This window comes from Dipodomys merriami, unplaced genomic scaffold (genome assembly GCF_024711535.1).
Source record: "Dipodomys merriami isolate MVZ:Mamm:240054 unplaced genomic scaffold, mDipMer1.0.p SCAF_712, whole genome shotgun sequence".
NCBI lineage: Eukaryota > Metazoa > Chordata > Mammalia > Rodentia > Heteromyidae > Dipodomys > Dipodomys merriami.
The window spans coordinates 50,897-65,099 of NW_027206305.1; the positions used below are offsets into that span (position 1 = coordinate 50,897).

Below are 14,203 nucleotides of genomic sequence, written 5' to 3' on the forward strand. Positions count from 1 at the left end.
GGCCAGTCTGGGCCATATACCATGTTCTAAGTCATAGTGAGACCCTATCTCAAAACAAACAAACAAAAATCTGGGGCTATAGCTCAAGCAGTAGATAGATCAAGTGTGAGGCCCTAAGTTTAAACCTGAGGGCTGCAAAAGAATTTTAAAAATATAATACCTGGCTTTTTTTTTAAAGATGGTTAATTGCAATGTTCTAGAAATAAGGCCTCGGGGCTACAATTGCCACAGTCAGTCCTGAAGCCTAGTCTATTTTCTGCCCTTCCTGGGCCCTAGGAGACCCACACCTGCAGCTCCCTGAGGGTCCTATTCTCTTCTTAACCTAAGCCACTTTGCCTTAGAAATAACCACAGATCTTAGGAAGGCAGAGAGAAGCCAGTGCTGGACACAAGGTTTTACCTGCCCAGGTAATGGAGGGGGAGGAGGCTCCACCTTCCCCTCCTCTACACACACTTTCCTGTATTCCCACTCCTAAGGAACCGCAGCCACCACCCTGACGGCTTGGAGTGACAATGACAGCCCAGGAAACATTTTAGAGGCCGTTCCTGCCGGAAGCAGGTGACTTCCCTTTCTGATATCATGAATTTCAGGCCTGGCTGTCATTTGTGACCACTATACTCTGAACTAGATTCAATAATCTTCTTCTTCTTCTTCTTCTTCTTCTTCTTCTTCTTCTTCTTCTTCTTCTTCTTCTTCTTCTTCTTCTTCTTCTTCTTCTTCTTCTTCTTTCTTCTTCTTCTTCTTCTTCTTCTTCTTCTTCTTCTTCTTCTTCTTCTTCTTCTTCTTCTTCTTCTCCTTCTCCTTCTCCTCCTCCTCCTCCTCCTTCTTCTTCTCCTTCTTCTTTTTCTTCTTCTTCTTCCTCCTCCTCCTCCTCCTTCTCTTCCTTCTCCTCTTCCTCCTCCTCCTCTTCCTCTTCCTCCTCCTCCTCTTCCTCCTCCTCCTCCTCCTCCTCATCTTCTTCCTATCCTCCTCATCTTCCTCCTCCTCCTCCTCCTCCTCTTCCTCCTCCTCCTCCTCCTCCTCCTCCTCCTCCTCCTCCTCCTCATTTTCCTCTTCTTTCTTTTCTTTCCATTTTTGGTGCCAGCACTAGGGGGCTTGAACTCAGGGCCTGGGCACTGCCCCTTAGCTTTTTCACTGGTGCTCTACCACTTGAGTCACACCTCCACTTCTGGCTTTGGGGAGGTGACTTGGACATTCGTGTCTCACGGGCTTTCCCGCCCCGGTTGGCTTGGAACCTCGATGCTCAGGTCTCAGCCTCCTGAGCCGTTAGGATTCCAGGGTGAGCGGCCAGCGCCCGGCTTCCGTGACCCGGCTAAGGGCGGTGCAGGCGCTGTCTGGGCCGGGCCCAGCCTAGCCTCCCTCGGCCGCCTCCCTTCCCCCGGGAGGACTCGGCTCCTGGAGGGCAGGGGCCCCGGGGGCTGCTTCTCCTGACACCCCCCGGCCCCGGGGTGCGCACAGCTCCTGGACGCAGCGGCGGGCCTCGCCAGAGAGCAGCTTTCAGGAAGGCGTGTTAAGTAACTTGCAGCGTGAATGAATGGGCGTGTGTGCAGAACGGGAGGGGCGATTTTCTTCTTTTACCCCAGATTTCAAAATCGACCAAGCCCAGCGCCCCTCCGGATCCAGGCGCGAGGCCGGGCGCGAGGGGCGGTGGAGGGGAGGGCGCCGAAGGCGAGGACGCGCCCCGACTCCTCAGGGAGCGCCCTCACCCCCACCCCGGAGGTGGAACCCATCTCTCTTCTCTCCTTCCCCCAAATGAACCAGTTCTGCAGGGCTTCTACTTGCTATTTTTCTTCTCCCACGCTAAACCCGGTCACGAGGGGCCTGAAGGAGGAGGGGAGACTCAGGCAGCTCTCATTCCCGCATGCAGTGTGGTGGGTCCAACTCCTCCCATCTGCCCACGGAGCCCCCCCCGCGCCTAGGCCGGGGCCCTGCGCCCACTGCCCCCACGCACCGGGGCCCCGCGCGCAGCCACAAGGCTCGGGGCTCACCCGGGCCTCGGCGCCGCTCCCCTCCCCGACGCCAGGGGGCGCTGCCGCGCCGCGGCCGTCGCCATGGTCACCGCTGGCAGCGGAGTGGGTTTTACGTAAAGGACGCAGCGTCCCCCGGGGGGCGGAGGCGGCCTTCGCGCCGGCGCCGGCGCCCTGCGGAAGCGGCGTTAGTGAATCGGGGCCTTGGGGAGCCCAGGATGGAGGTGGCGGTCGCGGCGGCGGCGGCGGGCCGAACCCTGCGGCGGGCGGGAGGTAAGGGAGACCTTGGGCGCGGCGGGCCCTGAGCCCGGGGCGCGGGCGCGGGCGCGGTGCGAGCGGCGCGGCAGGCTGGGCAGCGCCCGGGGCGCGCGGTGCCCGGCCCGACGGGTCCGCGGGCGGAGGTGCAGCTGCCACGCGCGCCCGTGACAGGTGTGAGGTCCGCAGAGCCCCTGGCAGCGGGCTGGGGATGGTGACACGGTGGCACGGGTGTGGGCAACGTGGATCCGGCGCGGGCAGCGTGGTTTTCCGGGCAGGCGTGTCAGGAGACTCACCCCCGCCTGGGCGTGAAGCGGGCGCAGCCCCCTGTGCAGGTCGGTGATGCGCACGGCGCTGGGGCTGGGTCGGAGCCAGTGCCCCGTGGGGGGGGGGGCAGGCGTCGGGGGGAGGGGGGTCGTGCTGTGGGTACCCGCGTGTGGAAAAGTGCTGCCATTGCTTGGGTGTCGGGATGGTTGTGGCCTTGGGTCTTGACCCGGTCTGGAGTCACAGCTCCGGGGAGGGGGTTCAAAGGACCCGTGTGCACGGCGTGATTGGAGTCCCGAGAGTGACTAGGAGGAATGGCTTAGACTTTGTGCAATGCCAGGGGCCGCCTGGCACGGTGTGTAGGGCAGAACTGATGGTCCACAGATCCTGGTGGAAGAAGGGATGGACGGCCCGCCTGCCACCACCCCCCACCCCCCAGATGGCGAGGGCCATTGCTACTGCCACGGAGCCCAGCTCGGGCACACCAGATTGCAAGAAGGCTGGAGAAGGTTGGTGTCCCTTATACATGGACGTGAAAGAGGAATACTGGGAGATCATGGTGACCCAGAACAGAGACCTAGCCAAGATAGTGTGTGTTGTTTGGGGGTCTCACAAATCCATCCCACTTTAGAGAAGATGGGAGGGGTGAATGGCTCTCATTGGTGAGAAGTGACATTACTGAGAAGTGACATTCAGTCAGCAGTTTAGGGGACCGTGTGGCACACCCAGTCTGTCCGTGGGTCCCCGGGCTCTGCCTACTCGTTGGGTTGATGGGGTTCACTTCTTCATATCAGGAAGTTGGGTCTTCTTTTGATGCTTGGAAAACCTTTGGGTGCAGAAGTCCGCTTGGGGGGGGGGGCGGCGTCAGGATGTTTAGAAAAAGAAGCTGCAGTGGCCAGAAGCATGCTGGGATTTTGTCCATCCTCACCAGTCCTCTGGGAAGGTTTGGCTGAGATGTCACATGGTGACCTACTTCACAGAAGGGCCATTTCCAGAGCCCCCAGAGACATTTTAGGGTGTGGAGGAGCTCTTCCAGTCTTTGTGGATCTCTTAGAAAAGTGGTATTGGGTGGGTCTGGGAAAGGCATTTAGCAATGCCTAAGAAGGCAGCGGGTTTTTGGAGAGGGTGGTGTGGTTGCTCTTTTGCCAAAGTGATCCTACCAGATTTCCTCAAGCTGGCATATGGTCCTAGGCATTTGGATCCAGATGACTTGAATTCCAGTCTTGCCTGTGTGACCTTGAGCGGTTGACTTGACCTCTCCCAGCCACTTCACCTGGCTGTTGGTGGTCACTGAGAATCAAAGGGGAGGGTACATGTGGGAACCCTCTGTAAACAGAGGCAGTGTGCAAAGTCAGGGATTCACCTCAGGTAGAGACCAGGAGTCTGTAGCATGTGGCAGCATGGAATATGACTGGGGAAGAAGAGAGCCGAAGGTCAAGGGCCTGTCTGGAGGAATTAGAGGCCCTGAGCGGTCTTGCTTCTGGATGGAAAAGTGGGATCTGTTGACACTGTGAGTCAGCTACTGAGCTGGAGCCAGGCCCTGGGTCTCCCGAGGACGGTTCGAGCATGGCCATCGTTAACTGTGGAGTCCTGCAGGAGTGGCCCGAGCAGGAGGGAACCCTTGGCCCCTGGGCTGCAGACAGGCTTCATCATCTGGGAAGGTCTGGGAGGTGTCTGCGGCTGACAGATCTAGGGTACCTGTGTGGGAGGGAGACTTGGGAAGTGTGTGTGTTTTCTCATGAGAATTTCCCTTGGCTCCCAGTTCTAAGAATGGTGGGGGTGGGAATAGTCATATCAGCAATTGGGGGGGGGGGGAGGCTGCAGCCCTGAGGAAAGTGAAGTGGGTCAGAGCATCTACCCAGTGAGCTCAGGGCTTGGTGGTCCTGTGAGGGAGGTTGAGGGGCCCAGACACACGGGGGCTGGGGGGGGGGGGGGGTGATGAGCCTCCTTCAGAAGGTTAATCCAACAGGTGCAGTGGGCATTCTCATGACACTTCCCCTGATGTGGTCCAACATCTGGCTGAGGGCCCTTCCCAGGAGGGGAAGACGGGCCTGCCGAGTCAGAATCACCCCCATCCATGGTAGCTTTGGTGCTGGGCAATCTATTTCTGCTAAACCAGGCTCATTTCTCAAATGTTCCATGTGATTGTCGGCTGTAGACAGCGGCCCATTTCACAAGCTTATTCCCTGAGGCAGAACGTACTTGCCTTGTGTCCAGGCTGCAGTGTCAACACCCCGCGAGTCCAAGGAGGACGTGGGCCCTGCCAGGCCCAGGGTGGTGTGTCACCGACTTCTTTCCCCTGCACTGGAGACCTGCCCTGTCCCAAGGGCTGCCAGTAGGACACAGCCTGGCATGGCAAGTGTTTTCATGGTCACGCCTGGGCGGGTACAGAGGGTGTTTTGGAAGCCCTCTTCGTGCTCTTGAGGTGCCTTTATATGTCTTGGGGGAATGATTTGGCATTTCAGCTCCTCCTGGAAAGCGCCAGGAAGGAGGAGTCCACCAAGGAAGAAACCTCCAGCCTCCCTGCCGTGAACATTCAGTGTTCAGGTCTTCTCAGCTCACCCTCCACACCTCCGCCTGTGTGTTCTGATTTGTGGCTCATCCTTATGGTCTGAGGCTCCAGGAACCCTTTGCAGCCACCCCTTGCCATCTGCTTGGGGTATTGGGATTCTGCCCAGCTCGGCAGGCGGGGCTGATCGAAAGATGTGGGGAGGAGGAGTTGGCCTCAGTTCCCCCAAAGCAGAGAAGCTTCCTGACCTAATCGTGATGGTGAGAGGGGTCTGAGGCAGTAGAGAACCCAGCCAGATGTATCCAGATGTTAATGTGGACAGATTCAAGGGGCTAGTGACATGGAGTGGACATCGAGGTCATGTTGCCCTCCCAAGCTGAGATGTTCTTTTCTTTTCCTTTCAATTCTATTCCTCTTTTTTTTTCTCTTTTGGGTCCATGTTTCTCCAAAAGTTGCTTTACTCAGCTTCTGGCAACCTTTTCTTCCTCAGCTGCCCCATAAATCATTATGCCAGGCTGTTCTGCTTGAGGGGTGCCAGGGAATCAGGCAAAGCCGGCCAGCGGATGCTGATTAGGACTGGGGGCACCACCAGGTCAGCTGGCTGTGGTTGAAGGTGTGTCCCCAGGCCAGAGGGAAACCTCAGCGGTTAATCACCTGTTGGTCTAGCCTCCATCTAGGGCAATTCCTCACCAGAATGGCTTTCCATTACCCTCCAGCCAAGCAGGCAAGGAGCGCTGGGGGAAATATCAATGAGTCTGTGGTCAGAGAAAGATAAATCTCTTGCAACCACGGAGCCCAGGACAGGGGAGGATGTGGTTTCTTCCCCTGAACGCAGGGCTGAAAACTCTTCATCTTGATTGTCTCTCTTCCTTTCTGAGACAGACATGGGTTACACTTCATCGTTGAGAGGTGGGTGGGGAAATGTAAGGGGTGGGGGGTGGAGTTGGATCGGGTCTGGAAGACCCAGAAAGTTACTCAGAAGTCCTAGGGAGAAGGATGTAGACGGAAGCTGGTTGACCTGTGGGTGAGGATGTGAGAAGCCCAGACATGGGCTGTTCCTCCACAAGGGTGCACGTGTGTGAAGCCACGCATGTCCGTGGGGTGAGGGCTGAGGGGGTGTGAGCGGCTGCTGCCGTGGGAATTTGTGGGCTCCAGTGTCTGGCTGGCCTGGTGTCAGTGGGTGTATGTGGAATGGGGTGTTGCTGGGCTCCCAGCAGCCACTGGAGGGAACAGCAGAGCCCAAGGAGGGGGTGGCCTTGTCATTGGTGGGATAGGGATACAGTTGGGGGGCAGGGTGGTCATAGCTCCTGAGATTGTCTGTATTTCTTTTTGTGGTTGTTGATGAGGATGATGATGGTCATGGGGCTTGAACTCAGGGGTTCTGTCCCTGAGCTCTTTTGCTCAAGGCTAGTGCTCTACCACTTTGAGCCACCGCTCTACTTCTGGTGGTTAATGAGCAATAAGTCTCACAGACTTTTCTGCCTTGGCTGGCTTTGAACCTTGATCCTCAGATCTCAGCCTCCTGAGTAGTTAGGATTATAGGCATGTGTTCCCAGCGCCCAGCCTTCTCTGTATTTCTTAGAAGGAAGCCCAGGCTGGAAGCGTGGCTCTGAAATAGCCATCTATGAACTACCCAGGGGCAACCCCCACACGCCCACCTCCCGCAGACAGCTGAAGATCAGACGGATAGCAAGGACCCAGATCTGAGTCCGCCATCCCTTTCCACACCTCAGTTTCCTTATCTGTCAAATGGGGACAGTCACTGCCTCACCCCACCCCAGCAGACTTGTAAGAATTCCATCAGGCATTGTAAGAATTCCACCACTGAAGTCTGGCAAACAGACGTTCCGATCAAAGCAAGCACTCAAAAGAGTGCTTTGGGCTCTGGCAGCCAGAAGCGTTTTTCACAGAAAAGGGTTACTACAGGATCAGCATAGTTTAGCTCAGAGGTGTGTTGGGTCCTGGGCTCCACCCTGGCCTGGAAGTAGAATGCCGCTTATCTGTCAGGTAGGGTTGCGAAAGGATAACCAGTTCCTCTCGCTGAGCCTCCACAGGATCCAGAGGCAGTTATTTCTGGAACACCTGCCTACAAGCCTGGAGCTAGAAGGCATAGATTCTGCCCTCAAGGGAAGACACAGTATTTCTAGAAGCGGATGCTACCAGAGGTCAGACAAGAGAAAGTTGAACCCGGGTCATCTGGAGAAACTTAGGTGACCATGCATGGCCTTTGACCCAGTTCCCTCAGGACCAACAAGAACAAACACCAGAAAAGATGGTCCTAGAGGAGGTGGGGGGTGGGCAGTGGAGGCAAAGGGGGAACCACGTGACTGGGAAGGCCAGCCGCAGTGGGAGTTCACGTTGGAAAGGTGGGCAGGAGCTGGGTCCCCAGGGTCACAGTGGTAGGACCTGAACTGTCCTGAGCAAGGGGGTGGGATCGGATGCCGGCCCCAGCAAGAGGCATCTGGCAGCAGGTGCCAGGGCTACTGGTGGAGGGGACTGGAGAGGGGATGGCAGAGGGCTTCGCTGAGGAAGCAATATGCAAAGCATGGCAAGCTGCAGAGGAGAGAAGTTAGAAGGGTCAGCAGGAGGTGGGCATGGGAAGGGTGGGAGGCAGGGCCTAGATCCTGCACTGGTCCCCCTGGCCAGGGTACTCTGACCTTCAGCTAGTGTCTTCTGTGATACCAGGCCAGAATGTGAGTTGGGGGCGGGGGGGAAGGAAGGAGGGTATCTTTCAAAGATTCCCTACAAGGCTGTTCATCCCTGAGGGCCGCAGAGGGGTTCTGATCTTCCTAGCACTGATTTCCAGTCGTCTGATCATTTTCTCACCAAATTACCCCCTTGAAATTTTGCCTGCCTGAGTGCAGCCCAGGAGGTTACTATTCTGGGAAGTTTCATCAAAACGGTGGAGTTCTCTGAGCTGGGGGCTGGGTGAGAGGGAGAACAGGACCCTCGCCTCCCCCCAACCCCCTTTCATTTGGGAAGGGAAGACCTTGACGGGAAGGGAAGACTCATTCCCAGAGGAAGCTGCACCTGGAGGCCTTCCTGGCAGAGGAGCTCATGGGGCCTTGTTTGGGGCCAGAGAGTGTAGCTTCTGAGGCCAGACACCAGCTTCTAAGTCCTCCCCAGTAGGCTCATTGTCTTTGTCTCTTATGGAGCCATTTAATTAATTTATGATTGATGTTCCCGGACTCTTACTTAAGGTTAATTCATTATTGATACGCCTTCATGATGTCCCCTGCCCCTCCCCCTCAGGGCTGCCCTGGTGGACAGACCTCCTGGAGGGTGGACTTGGTGAGGACATACCTCTTTGCCCCTGGCCCCGGAGCCCCATGCTTGGTTTTTGTCAATCCTTTCAAGCTTGAGGTTTAAGAGGACGGCAGGAGTTTATCCATGGGAGTCTTTGCTTAGCCACAGAATAATGATGATAACAATCATCAAAACGGTAGTTTCCATCTGTGAATGCTTAAGGTAGTTTCCATCTGTGAATCCAGATGAAGGAGAAAGAATGGACGCCCTCTGCACAGCCTCCTCTCTCTCCGACCTCATCTTGTGGAAGTCTTGGAGAGGTTGAGTCAACACCTGCTCAGGGACACACAGAAGTCTGGTGGAGAGCCAGGGTCTGAGTAGGCTGCATTTGGTCCAGTGTGGCAATGACACCTTGCTGCTCCGCTGGGCCCTGCTCAAGCCTCCTCCAGGGAGCCTTCCTTTGTGTCCCGCTGGGCTGCAGCGCGCCAGAGTCCTGGGGTCACCATGAGAGTGCGTGTGTGGCTCCCTTCCTCCCTGAAGAGCAAGGACCCGGGTAACAGCGCTTGCTGAACACAGATGCCAGTGCTGTGCTAAACTTGTGCCTTCTCAGCTCCCCTCGGCTTCTCTCACTCTCTTAAGCACCCCAGGGGAGCAGGTGGCACTAACCCATTTTATAGATGACGTTTAGAAACGTGCCCAGCTGAGTGAGGTGAGGCAGGGCCTACACCCACCCGCTCCCCTGGGATTTTGCCTCTCTCTCTCTCTCTCTCTCTCTCTCTCTCTCTCTCTCTCTCTCTCTCTCTCTCTCTCTCTCTCTCTCTCTCTCTCTCTCTCTCTCTCTCTCTCTCTCTCCTGCTTGTGTCCAATCTTGCTGTTTACCAAGCATGCATTCCCTGTCTCCTGTCTGGCCTGTGTCAGGCTCCCTTCTTTGGGAGTGGGGGGGATTGGAGGGGTGGGTTAGATGTGCCCACTCCCATAGGGTGGGTGATTTTAGGGAGAGGGTGTGGAATGTGGGGAATGTGGGGGCTGGATTCTGCCGGGCACTGCTGGATGTGTGGTTTATCCTTTCAAAGCCTCGGTTGTGCTGTTTGTATAACAGCAGCCGTGATGTTTATTCTTGCTGGCTGCCTCATGATCAAGGCTGGCTGGAAGGGACTTGGGGAAGACGCGTTGGCCAAGGGTTCAGACTTCGTGGCATGCAGGCCAGGAATGCGTTGAGGCCTGGCGCACAAACCCAGGCCAAGGCAGTTTACACCCACCCACCCTCCCGTTCACCCTGGACAGGTTGCAAGAGAATTCTGTGGTTCGCCAGCTGCCAACAACATGCCCCAGGACCCTGTATAGGACCAGGAGAGGGGCGGGAGGCCCCTAGAGTGGGTGCCAGGCCCTGGCTGGTATTCTCCTTGCCTGAGCCATGTCTAGATGCCAGGGGACAGTCCCCTCCCTCTCTAGAAGCACGGAGGGCCCTCTGGGGGTGCTGAGCCCTACTTCCCCTCGTCTCCCATGCTCCTCTTAACTAGGTTGATGCAGGCTGGGTTTGGAGAGGAAGGAAGACGGATAGCTCACGGAGCAAGCAACAGCTCTCCACCCTCCAAGCATGCGGAAGCCTGGTGAAGAGGTGAGTCCAGCGTCCATTCAGAAAACGAGACGACCGCCAGCCTCCGTGTGCGTGGCAGGATGCCCAGGGCAGCCGCTAGGAATCTACTGCCTGCTCCTCAGAGCTCCACCCAAGCCCAGCACCAGGGCCCGGGAGCCAGGGAGCACCAGGGAGCACCATCGAGTGCCTGGCTAGGGCTCAGGGTGGCCACACGTGCTGCAAGGCTGCCTGCCTCCTCCTGTTCCCCCCCCCCCCGCGCCCCCAAGAGGGCTCACCCCTGACTCAGGGTGGAGGTGGGGCAGGTCTGGCGCTGTCATTGGAAATCTGTGGTCCGGCGGCCGGGCGGCCGTTAGGTGACGGTTTGTTTCACTTCCCAAGTTTCTTCCTGCTGCAGACTGGGATTACATCAGACTCCTCTGGCACACACCCTGCAGCCAGCCACCACTCCATCAGCTCCCCACTGCCCCTGCGCCACACGCCCTGCTGCAGCTTCTGGGGTGGCTCTGGAGGCCCTCCCCCCCCCCCCCAGGTCTCAGCTGCAGGAGATCTGTAACCCTCAGAGTCTCCAAGAACCCGCTGCCCCCTTGGGTGCCTCAATCAGAGGCTTCTGGTTTGTCCTCTCCCCGCAGAGGCCTGGGGACAGGGGCTCCCCACAAGGACACAGCTTCCTGTGAGTCTTTTCATTCTTGGGGCAGGCTCCTGACTGCTGTCCGTGTCCTCATCTCCCACATGGGGGTCTCCCCTTGGTCCTCAGTACATGCTAAGCGCTGTCAACTCATTCTCAGGACTTGGCTTGATTGTTCTCGCAGACCAGGTGGGTGCCAGGGTGGAGAGACTCTCCCTTTCAAGGCACCGGGGCTCCTCCCCAGCCAGGCCAGCCTGCACCCCCCCCCACCACTCCTGCCAGGCCAGGCCCCTTAGGATCCCTCCCCTGCAGCATCCATTCCACTTGGAAAAGCTGGCAGTTGCCTGCCGCCCTCTGGCATCTCCCCGGCTCATGCCCGGCCCTCTCGAGGCTGGCCTTCCCAGCCGGTCCCCCCCTCCCCCAGCTCTTTTTTGGTTCCTTCCCTTTGGCGCCTTTTCCATCTGGCTCTTTTCCTTTGTCTAACTTTTCCTCTCCTGAGGCCTACTGCGGGAAGTCAGTTTCTTCCCAGAGCCCCCAGTGAGCTTCCCTGGGCAAAGCTGCTCGGCCCCCCTCGGCTGTCCTGAGGGCTGGGAGACGATTGCCCAGGGGTCAGATTGTACGTCCTAGAGACTGGGGGGTAGGGGGTCCTGAGCTGACCCCTCACAGCCAAGAACACAATCAGCCTTGGCAAACCAAAGTCCATCTCTCATGACCGGGGAAGGATGTGAGCCCCGCCCGCTGGTGGGCCACTGTGGCACAGGCAACTGAGACTTGAAGCTCTAGACGTACAGCAAGACCTCCTAGCTCAAGGACACCGGGGAGAGGCCCGGGAAGGCGGTGTGCTCTGGGGGGGCCAAACACCAGCCAGGTTGAGACTGTTCCTCTGGCCGGGTCAAGGAACTCTTCTCGTGGGTCCTTTCACTTTTGTACTTTGGAAAATCACTTGGTCTTCCTCTGTCACGGCCCCGGGACGGGGGCCAGGCGCTGAGGAGCCCAGACTAGTTCTGTCACTTCCAACTTCCGGTTAGCGACTGGACCGTGAACGGATGTGATAGCCACAATAGCAACACTTCCTGGAGTGTCCACCCTGCTTCTAGAGTTTCAACACTTGACACAAAGAGCAGTGACACTTTCCCTGGGCCCTTGGCTCAGGACAGTCCCAGGCTGCCGCCTCCCGCCCCGCCCCCAAGGGGTACATGTGTGCCACATGGGACACTGGGCAGGACCTCAGCTTTCCTGGAAAATGGGGGGGAGGGAATGTTCTAGAAGCCTTGGATTTACAGCTGGTGTCCCTCTGGCCCCTGCTTTCAAGGTTATTCCTTCTCACCCTCCCTTATCTCACAGTGGGGAGCCTGTGAGCCATTGGGGAGGACAGGTCCCCACAAAAGGAAGGCACTCTTTGGTTACCCAGCTTCCTTCATTCCCTGGAAGCCCCATGTCCACTGCCCCTCTCCCCCCCCCTCCCCCAGAGGCCGCTCCAGCATTTGCCTTGCAAGCCTAGCCCTCCTCAGACCCCACCCCTCCCTGGCCCTGGCAGGTGCCTTTCAGACTCACACAGGATAGTTCCTTACCCCGCATGCCCCCTGCCAGTGCCACAGAGCTGTTCCAGATTGTTCTCCTTGAAGCCTGCCTGTTATACTGTGCAGTTTAATAAACAGGCTGATGGAGGCCCTGGGCACCTCAGGAGCCGCCTTCTCTGTTTCTTGGCTCCTTTAGAGAGCCTTCCACCCTCCCCTCCCTTCCCCAGGTGAACCCCATTCAGCAGGCTTCTGGGAGCGGTAACTAAGCCGGGCGCCTGGCCCACCACCTGCTCAGTACTTTATAAAAGTTTAACCTTAATGGTGTAATGAACTCCCATCATAAAGCAGCTGGAGCAGTGCATCCTGGGATGTATAAATTATAGGAGCCCTCTGAAGTTGTAATTGGAAATGGCAGCAACTGGAACGTTGAAAGAGGCCAGCCTCACTGGGCTGAGCACAGCTATTCTCTACTTCCTTTCAAAAAGGCACACAGAACTGGGGCTGGCTGTGAAGAAAGAATGTCCTGGACTAAACTGAGCTCCTGGTTCCTCCGCCCCAGATCCCACTTCCTGCCCCCCACTGTGCCGTTGGGCTTTGGAGGCGGCGGACCCCCAACCCGGGCTGCAGACTGCAGACAGAGCGGAGGCCGCTGGGAATGAACTTGGCTTTGCACAGCCAATGAGGTCAGCTCCAGCCCGCTGTCCCGGGGAGAACCACGCAGCACAGTTGTCTGCAGCCTGATCTCCAGGTGGGGAAGGCGGCCTGCCAGGGAGGGGAGGGAGGTGGAACAGACATGGGCATGCGCTCTGATGGGGCATTAGGCCAGTCTGGCTTCCTGTCACAGCTCCTTCTATTGGTGGTGGTGAGTCCCTGAGCGAGTCATTTCAGTTCAGCTGCTGTCCCCACCTGCACAATGGGGACACTGTACAGTCACTTGGCCAGCACTCCGCGTGGCGCTGTTTTGACTCTGGCATATTACAAAGGAAGCTACAGCTGAGGTCACACGGACTTCAGTCTGAACTTCTAACATGTGCTGGGGTTAGTTTGTTTCCTTCTTTCCTTCCTTTCTTCCTTTCTTCCTTCCTCTTTCTTTCTCTCTCCCTTTCTTCATTTCTCTTTCCTTCTTTCTTTTTCTTTCTTTCTCTCTCCTTCCCTTCTCTTCCCTCCTTCCCTCCTTCCTTCTTTCCTTCCTTCCTTTCTTCCTTTCTTTCTCTTCTTAGTCATGAGGCTTGAACTCAGGGCCTGGGCACTGTCCCTGAGCCTCTCTGTGCTCAAGGCTAGCACTCTACCACTTGAACCACAGCTCCACTTCCGGTTTTTGAGTGGTTAATTGGAGATAAGCGTCTTAAGGAGACTTTTTCTGCCCCAGCTGGCTTCAAACCATGATCCTTAGATCACAGCCCCCTGAATAGCTAGGATTATGGGTATGAGCCACGGGCACTTGGCCTGCCCTCCCTCCCTCCCTTCCTTGCTTCCTTCCTCCCTCCCTTTCTCCCTCCTTCCCTTCCTCCCTCCCTCCCTTCCTTGCTTGCTTGCTTCCTTTCCTTCTTTCTTTTCCTCTTTCTTCCTCTCTTTCCTTCCTTTCCTTCTTCCTTCCTGTCTTTCTTCCTTTTTCTTTCTTTCTTTTCCTTTCTTTCTTCCTTCCTTTCATTCTTTCTTTCTTCCTTTCTTTCTTTTTTCTTTTTTTTTGGGGGGGTCCGGTCGTGGGGCCTGAACTCTGGGCCTGGGCACTGTCCCTCAGCTCTTCAGCTCAAGGCTAGTGCTCTACCACTTGAGCCACAGTGCCACTTCCAGCTTTTTTCTTTTTGCTTATGTGGTGCTGAGGAATCGAACCCAGGGCCTCAGGCATGCAAGGCAAGCGCTCTACCACTGAGCCACCTTCCCAGCCCCTCTTCCTTCCTTTCTTTCCTTATTTCTTCCTTCCATCTTTCTTTCTTCCTTCCTTCCTTCTTTCCTTCCTGTCTTTCTTCCTCTTTTTCTTTCTTTCTTCCTTCTTTTCCTTCCTTCCTTCTTCATTCTTTCCTTCCCTTCCTTCCTTCCTTCCTTCCTTCCTTCCTTCCTTCCTTCCTTCCTTCCTTCCTTCCTTCCTTCCTTCCTTATGCTAGTACTGGGGTTTGAACTCAGAGCCTGGATGTGGTTCCTAAGCTTTTTCACTCAAGGCTGGCGCTCTACCACTTGAGCCACACCTTCACTTCTGGCTTTTTGCTGGTTAATGGAGAG

The 14,203-nt window shown here is 56.7% G+C and overlaps 1 protein-coding gene across 2 annotated transcripts in view; it reads left to right on the plus strand.

Annotated features, from left to right (window-relative positions):
* The first annotated feature begins 2,135 nt into the window (after nt 1–2,135).
* LOC138818112 (diacylglycerol lipase-alpha) overlaps nt 2,136–14,203 on the plus strand; it is a 63,316-nt gene continuing 51,248 nt past the window's right edge. Inside the window, exon 1 of one of the 2 annotated variants that reach the window (XM_070009019.1) lies at nt 2,136–2,240. The gene's annotated coding sequence lies outside the window, so the exon portion shown is untranslated. Of the gene's footprint in view, nt 2,241–12,686; nt 12,732–14,203 lie in introns of those variants that run through there. The other variant, XM_070009021.1, reaches the window with a different exon arrangement.